We start from the raw sequence: 8,035 nt of genomic DNA, 5'->3' as shown, positions 1-8,035 counted from the left end.
TTGGTCCCGATTTGATTTGAATTTGGAGATTCGGCCACCGAATTGGGCCAAATCTCCTCCGAATCGAATCACCACCTGAAGCTTCGCACAGCCCTAGTGATTAGGAACAGTCAGCATGGATTCACCAGGGCCAAGTCATGCCTGACCAACCTGATTGCCTTCTACGATGAGATAACTGGCTTTGTAGATGCAGGGAAAGCAGTGGACATGATATACCTTGACCAGCAAGGCTTTTGATACCTTCTTCAACAGCATTCTTGCAAGCAAGCTGGGGAAGTGTGGGTTGGATTAATGGTCTGTAAGGTGGATAGAAAACTAGCTGGAGTGTTGGGCTCAGCAGGTAGTAATCAATGGCTCAGCTGGCAGCCAGTATCAAGTGGAGTGCCCCAAGGGTCAGTCCTGGGCCTAGTTTTCTTCAGTATCTTCATTAATGATCTGGAAGATGGAATGGATTGCACCCTTAGCAAGTTTACATGTGACATCAAGCTGTGGGGTGCAGTAGATATACTGGAGGGTAGGGCTAGGATTCAGAGTGACCTAGACAAATTGGAGGATTGGGCCAAAAGAAATCTCAAGCGGTTCAACAAGGACAAGTGCAAAGTTCTGCACTTAGGATTGAAGAATCCCAGGCACTGGTACAGGCTGGGGATTGACTGGCTAAGCACCAGCTCTGCAGAAAAGGACCCGGAGGTTATAGTAGATATTAAGATGGATATGAGTCAGTAATGTGCCCTTGTTGCCAAGAAGGCTAACAGCATACTGGGTTGCATTAGAAGGAGCACTGCCAGCAGATTGAAGGACATAGTTGTTCTGCCCTATTCTGCACTGGTGAGGCCACATCTGGAGTACTGTGTCCAGTTTTGGGTCCCCCGCTACAGAAAGGATGTGAACAAGTTAGAGAGAGTCCCGCAGAGGGAAATGAAAATGGTTAGGGAACTGGTGGACATGACTTCTGAGGAGATGCTGAGGGAAGTGGGCTGATTTAGTTTGGAGAAGAGAAGAATGAAGGGGAATTTGATAGTAGCCTTTAACTACTTGAAGGGTGGTTCCGAAGAGGATGGTGCTAGACTGTTCTCAGTGGTGACAGGTGTAGCCCAGTTGTACATGGGTTTGTATTCCCCTCTCCAAATGAGGGAATTATTGGCAGGGCAGTGTGCTGCGGAGGGACACAACAGCCCAGTGGCCACCTCCATCCCCTTTGACTTTATACAAATTTATTATTACAACAAAACCATTAAAGGGTAAAGACATAAATTATGTATATAAAACAATAAACCCTATACTCTCTCTCTCTCTACACACACACACACACACACACACACTTATTTATTTATTTATTTACACACACACACACACACACACACACACACACACACACTTATTATTTAAAAATACAGATGAACAATAGAATAACCCAGAACAAAGGATATCGATTGGGCAACCTTATAACTCTATTAATATACAAACTATTGCTTCAACTTATTCACATAAACTATAAGGAACAGTCTATAACTATAACCAGCAATCCTTAGACTACCTGGGTGCCCTCCAGGGCAGAGGCCCCACTCCCAAGGTACTACTACAGGAAAGGAGGTGTGGGGAAAGAAAAGGAGAGGGACACCCCACAGACTCCTGAGCTCCCTTGCTATCACCCAGGAGCAGCCCACGTGGTGCCCCTTCACTACCCTTGAGGGGGTCTCTCCCTTGTTGGAACCCTCTGTCCAGGGTAACTTACTACTCCGCAGTCCCAGAGGGTTGCCTCCCATTTGCCAGGTTGAGCTCTGTTCTCCGCTGGGCTTTCCTGTCACCTGACTCTGCTGCCGCTGGCCTGGCTTAGGGCCACATGCACCACTGCATGTAGTGGGTGCTTCACCTTGTGCTAGGGGTTGGAGGCCCAGACAGACTTGTGCAGCACTGGGGCTTGGTCTGCTCCTGGACCCTCTGGGCAGCATCGTCCACACTGAGCTGTTGTCCCGAGCCACCTTGAGCGGCTCCCAGGGTGTCTCACCCTCTATGCAGCGCCTCCTGCACCGAGCTCCCAGCCTCGTTCTGGAGGTTGTGGACCTGAGCTGCCCCAGGGGCTCCAAAGATCCTATTCCATACACTGGCCTGTGCACCATGTCCCTGGCTGCATGCCAGAAGTTGCAGACCTGACCCACCTCAAGCAGCTCCTAGGGTCTGGATGCTGTGCACTGTGCTGAGCACTGTGCTGCGCACCAAGAGCCTAACTGCTGGAGCTGTCCGCCACTTCCTGCTGATAGAAGTCATCGGAGCTCTTCCTGGGCTACTGCCTTGCCCTGCTGAGCAGCTATCCTTAGTTCTTCTAAGCCCCGCTCTTCTCTCTTCTCTGTCCTGGACGCATCATCCCCCATGCTGGGCATGCAGCTCCTTTTATATGCTCCAGGGCTCTGCTCCTGGTCTCCTAGACCTGACAGTTTGCAGTCTTCAATCAGATCTGGGGAGCTCTTCTCCCCCTCCCCTCAGGAAAGGGGCATGGCTTTATTTCTCTTGCTGCCTCCTGGTTGGTGGATGGGCTCCACCAATCAAAACAACAGGATCTCAAGCCTGAGACAACCTGAGCTCTGAAAGGTAAGCCTGCTACACAGATGACAGAACAAGGAGCAATGGTCTCAAGCTGCAGCGAGGGAGGTTTAGGTTAGATATTAGAAAAAACTTTCCCACTAGAAGGGTGGTGGTGAAGCACTGGTGAGCAGAGCTGTTGGATTAGATGACCTCCCAAGGTTCCTTCCAACCCTAATTTTCTGTGTTCCTATGAGTTTGACACCTTATTTCAGACCAGTTGTTTAATGGTTAGGGCACTTACCCAGGGAACAGCAGGTAATTCTTCTTCCCCCTTGCCCCCAAAAGGTGGTTTGAACCTGCATTTTAAAGCCTAACTACCAGGTCACAGGTTAGGCATTGCCTGTAGCACTCCACAACCATCATTTTGAAGTTGGCTCACTGAACAGCCAGGAAGGTAAGATATGTACAGCCAAGAGGAAGAGAACAACTCACAGGCAGGATGGCTTAGTGAGGTGACATAGTGTTTTGTAGGGTTACCATATGTCTGGGGTTTCCCAGACATGTCCTTTCTTGAGCCCTCTGATTTCTGTCTGGGCGGGTTTTTTAAATGTGACCAAATGTCTGGGATTTTGCTTTGCTCTGCTGGTGGGAGCAGGGGCAGGGAGATTGGAGGCAGCAGGGAGCACAGTCATACCTGCCTGCAGCTGTGGCGGCATGTGCAGGCATATGTGATGCTCCCTGTTTCCTCCGATCACCCTCCCCCTTCTCCTACCCCTGGAGCAAAGCAAAATCCCAGACATTTGGTCAGGGCAGGAGAGGGCGGGGGCTGGGGCTGTGACAGGGAAAGGGGGTAGGAGGGGCTGCCTGCCTCTCCAGTGGGGGAAATGAGCAGGGAGGCAGCGGGGAACTCTGTGGCTGGCCAGCAGGCAGGGCCAGCCCACATTTTTTTGGGGCCCCCTGCAAGGTATAGTTTTGGGGCCCCCTGACATGAAGAAGCCAGTGTTGGTGGCGGAGGTGGGGGGCAGTGGTGAGTGGCTGAAGGTGGCAGCAGCAGTGGTGGGGGGGTGGGGTGGTGAGCAGCTGGACACAGGGGGCCCTTGGCTGCAGGGCGCCCTGAAGCCGTAGGTTTTGCAGGATAGGACAGGCTGGCCCTCCCAGCAGGAGGTTGGAGCTCTGTGGCCAGCCAGGAGCCGCTGCCTGAAGGGGCAGGGAGGAGGAAGTGGGGAGAGGGGCTCTGGCCAGGCTCTCTGGCAAGGCACTGCAGCTTCATCCCAGGGCAAGGGATGCCGCAAGCCCCGCCCCCCTTCCTTCCAGCCTGCGCTGGGGCTGGATATGCTCCGCCACCACCTGGATGAATCAGAGCCACTGCGCTCCAGCCTGGGCAGGACGGGGACAGCTGGGCCCCTCCGGCAGGGATGGGGGCACGGAGGGCTATGGGTTGGGAGTGAGGGGCACTGACAGGGCTGGGGATGAGGGGCTGTGGTTTGAGAGTGAGGGACATGGGGGGGGGGGACAGGGGACTGTGGGTTGGGAATGCAGGGCACTGGCAGAGTCAGGGGGCTGCGGGTCGGGAGTGAGGGGCATCGTCATGGCCCGGGGGAAGGATACTGCAGTTTGGGAGTGAGGGGCAGTGGCAGGGCTGGGGTCAGTGGGTTGGGAATGAGGGGCAGCAGCAGGGCTGGGGGGGGGGGGGGGCTACGCTTGGAAGTGAGGGGCAACAGAATGGGGAGGGACAGGGCACCAGCATGTCACTGCTGCCCCCCCACCATATTCTCCCCCCCTCCCCTCCCTGCTCGTGACATGTGTCCTCTTTTTTGGACCTGGAAATATGGTAACCCTTTTGGAAGGGAGGGGATCCTTGGCTCTACCTGAACTAGAATCTGAATGCTTTAGATGCTGGGCTAGAAGGTGGGAGGGCCTCTCTTCTCCTTTGTTTTGTATGTATGGAGAACAACAACTTCTGCCAAAAGGGGGGGGAAGAATCTAAGATGTGTGTAAGCATCCATGTTTGCCACTTAAATACCCACAGTGGGATTTAGCCCTGGATAGTTTTCATGGCCTTGTGGAGCTACAGTGCCCCTCAGTGGCATGCAAGACAATTTCAGGCGTTTTTTCAGTAGAGATTCTATTGTTTTCCAGGCAGATGCTGAAGACTGGCTTCTCATTGCAGTACATGTTGCACACCTCTTCCACAGCTTGATGGCTTACATTACACCTCCCCCCCCCCGGTCACCCCTGGCAATATCACTGGTGCCCACATGGATAAGCAGCATGGGGTAGTAGTCAGAGGGCTGGATGAGTCTCAGTAATCCCAAATAGCGGACTTCCTGAGACAAGAGGTCAGGTCGACAGATGGATCCCCCCCAGTCACTCAGTACACTAGGGCTGCCTCTCTTGCTTGGCCCTTGCTGCTGTTCTTATCGTCAGGCTATCTAGAACAGCTGGGAGATTCTCCGGAAGGTCCCTCTGGGTGAAGAAAACCCGTTAAGGCCTGAAATGAACAGTAGCAAAGCTCCACAGCTGTTGTAGTTCCTAATATTTCTACAGAAGGTATTGAGTGAGGGTCCAGTGTGGGGCTGGGGTTAATGCTAGGATAAAACTTCTTCACAGTTAGGGTGTCCAGACTGTGGAATAAGCTCCCTCCAGAGGTGGTGCAATCACCTACCCTGGAAATCTTTGAGAGGAGACTGGACAGTCACCTTGCTGGGGTCACCTGACTCCGGTCCACTTTCCTGCCTGGTGCAGGGGGCTAGACCCAATGATCTCCCGAGGTCTCTTCCAGCCCCTTACAATCTATGAACTCTGCACTGCCACTGATGCTGGGTGGGTGGAAGATACCTCACCATGGAAGTATGTTTGGTGTAGGGCTCCTGACAGAGGCACTGAGCCTCCCTACCCGCCCTTGCCAGGTCCTGCCTGCTCGGCCACAGAGGCCCTGTGGGGGAGGGCAGCAGGGCAGGGAGCCCTGAGCCCGCAGCAGGCAGCCTGTATCCCTCCCCTGCTGTGGGCTCCGCTCCAGCTGTGCCACCCATGCTGTGGGGAGCTGGGATCCCCAATGCTGTGCTTCAGCCACAGCAACTACTGCCACTTGCAGGGTTAGAGTGCTGCTGGGGGATCAGGGGGCTGTGGACCCTGGCCCTCATCCTGTAGCCCTGCCAACTGGGGATTGCCTCAGCTGTGGGGTGCGGCCCACATAACACACTGAGAGCTGGAAGTGTGGCTCACTATGGCCAATAGGTTGAGAACCAATGAATAAGCATTAGCCACTAGAACAGGGTTATTGAAGTGGGAAAAAGGAGCAAACACAAGAAAAACCTTATGTATTATTATCTCAAAGAGTTAAAAGTCTATCTCAGTTGCTGCCAAGTCAACTCAGGCTCTATTACCAAACCCACTTGGTGGGGAAGGATGCTCACTTAGGGCTGCTGTCTAGGGACTCTACTGCCTATGCCATTCAAAATGGCAGACACTGGGTCCACAAAGAAGGTCCCCAATTTTGCAGTTTCTCACCATCACTCCGGTGTTGGGGGTTGTTGCTGCTCCTCTTCAGGTTGCTTATGCAACCCCAGCTCTTTTAGACCCTTATCTGCCTAACAGCAGGCTCAGAAATTTCAATTCTTTCAGTTTATGTTTCCCCTGAACCCACTACAGGGACTTATGCCCACATGCACTTTCCCTTTGGGATTTGATGACTAACTTCCTTGCCATCCAGGGAGCAATTTTTAGTTAGAAAAGTATCCGAGCTACTAATATTTACATAATCCTTAAAAACAGCTCATAGACCTCATAGACTAAAGCACTCAGTGCCTCACATTTCCAATAGAAACCCTGTAACCATAGATATAGGAAGTGTTTACAATGACCCTCCTTTCACTGGTTTTAAAATCAGTGACAGAACAAGTGGAAAGAGCAAGTGATGCTTACAGTCTGGGTCCTCATTGATGCTTAGATGAAAGAGGAACTAAAGGTATTAAAGGACAACAAGGTATTAAAAATAATGATCCTTGCAAAGCAGTTTTGATTGCCTGGAAAGCCACTGCAATATTTTCTTTTTTTTTTGTCATTGCTCATATACGGATGATAGAATTTATCAAAGAGACAGAAGCATCAGAGTTAAAGTTGTCATCGTTAATTTTACCTTTACTGAGAGCAGATGACTGGCAGGTTGGATGCTGCATTGCCAGGAGCAAGCTTATTGTATTCTACCTGATATAATCAATGGAGTGACCATGAAGATTTGGGCTTTATAAATACGAATTAAGTTGCATTATGTTCAGCTGAGTGCAGAAACTCATTTAATTGTACAGAGTGCTTGTTTGATCAGTGCCACAACTGATGGGCAGAATTACTTCAGCAAGTAGTATCTGCATCAACCGAAGTAACTTCTGGTGATGCTCCAGTCTGCCTTTTAGAAAGAGACAGGACTTCAGGTGATGGACAGTTCATCACACTCCTAAGTAGCTTGTTTTGTAAAAAGAAAATATTGTGCAAGAAGTACTTTCATGATGAAAATTTAGAATGCTGACATTTCTCAAAAAAATATTTGAACTTTAGCTTGGATCTTTTGTCTGATAACTGATGAAAATCATTTTAAGACTGTAAGTCAGTTCTTAAATTCAGTAGTGGTTCCTAATTTTGACTTTTTCTTGCCTCTGTCTGAGAGATTTTGAAGCCCGTGTAGCTCACCCAAGTACTTGCTTATATTGAGTTATATTGTAAGTGCTTATTTGTGTAAACTGTAAGAATCCTGGTCTAAAAGCCAGAGTCACACATTTTCTATTCAAGGTTTTTACTATATATATGTATTTTTTGGCCTTGCAATAAAGAGTTCAAACCCCCAAGCTTTCAAAAGTCTATATTGTAATAAATCCTTCTTATTACAGGAGCCTCATCTTTAGCTATTTTGGCTTTTCAAACATGAGAAGCTGGTGTAGATATGTGCATCACTGCACACACGGAGGCATTTAAATGAATACACAAAGTATTATCAGATCACAAAACAGTTTCTTGCAATAGAAAGAAGAACATATTGCCTGACGTGCGGGGTTGAACCCAAGTGGACTTATGTTCTTTGATTCTTAAGTCCAATGCCTAGGAGTGTCAAACTCATCTGGCTCTGTGGCCTGGACCAGACCCACGGACCAGCCCCACACTCTGGATGCGGATTAGCGGCTATGTGCAGCACAGTCCTGCTCCAGCTGCTTCAGGGCTGTCCTGGCTGGCACGTGGTCATGCTGCTCACGGCAACTGCTCTATCTCTCTGGGATGCAAACTAGATGGACACCCTGTGCTGTTTGTATGTGGGGCCATCCGGTGCACCCCGTATGCTGCTTGTGAGTCACTTCAAGACCCATGGGCAGCACTGGGGGCTGGGTGACATGGCAGCCTGCAGGCTGTATGTTTGACACCCCTGTCTTAACCACTCAGTGATTCTGGTGGCTGTCAGGAGAGGCAGCTGTATGAGTATAAAGGCCAAGACAGATGGTGGAACTGTGAAGTGGGATCCTTGTCC

This window comes from Alligator mississippiensis, chromosome 8 (assembly GCF_030867095.1).
Source record: "Alligator mississippiensis isolate rAllMis1 chromosome 8, rAllMis1, whole genome shotgun sequence".
Lineage (NCBI taxonomy): Eukaryota > Metazoa > Chordata > Crocodylia > Alligatoridae > Alligator > Alligator mississippiensis.
The sequence above is the reverse complement of the archived record's forward strand: the minus strand, read 5'-3'. Positions refer to the sequence as shown.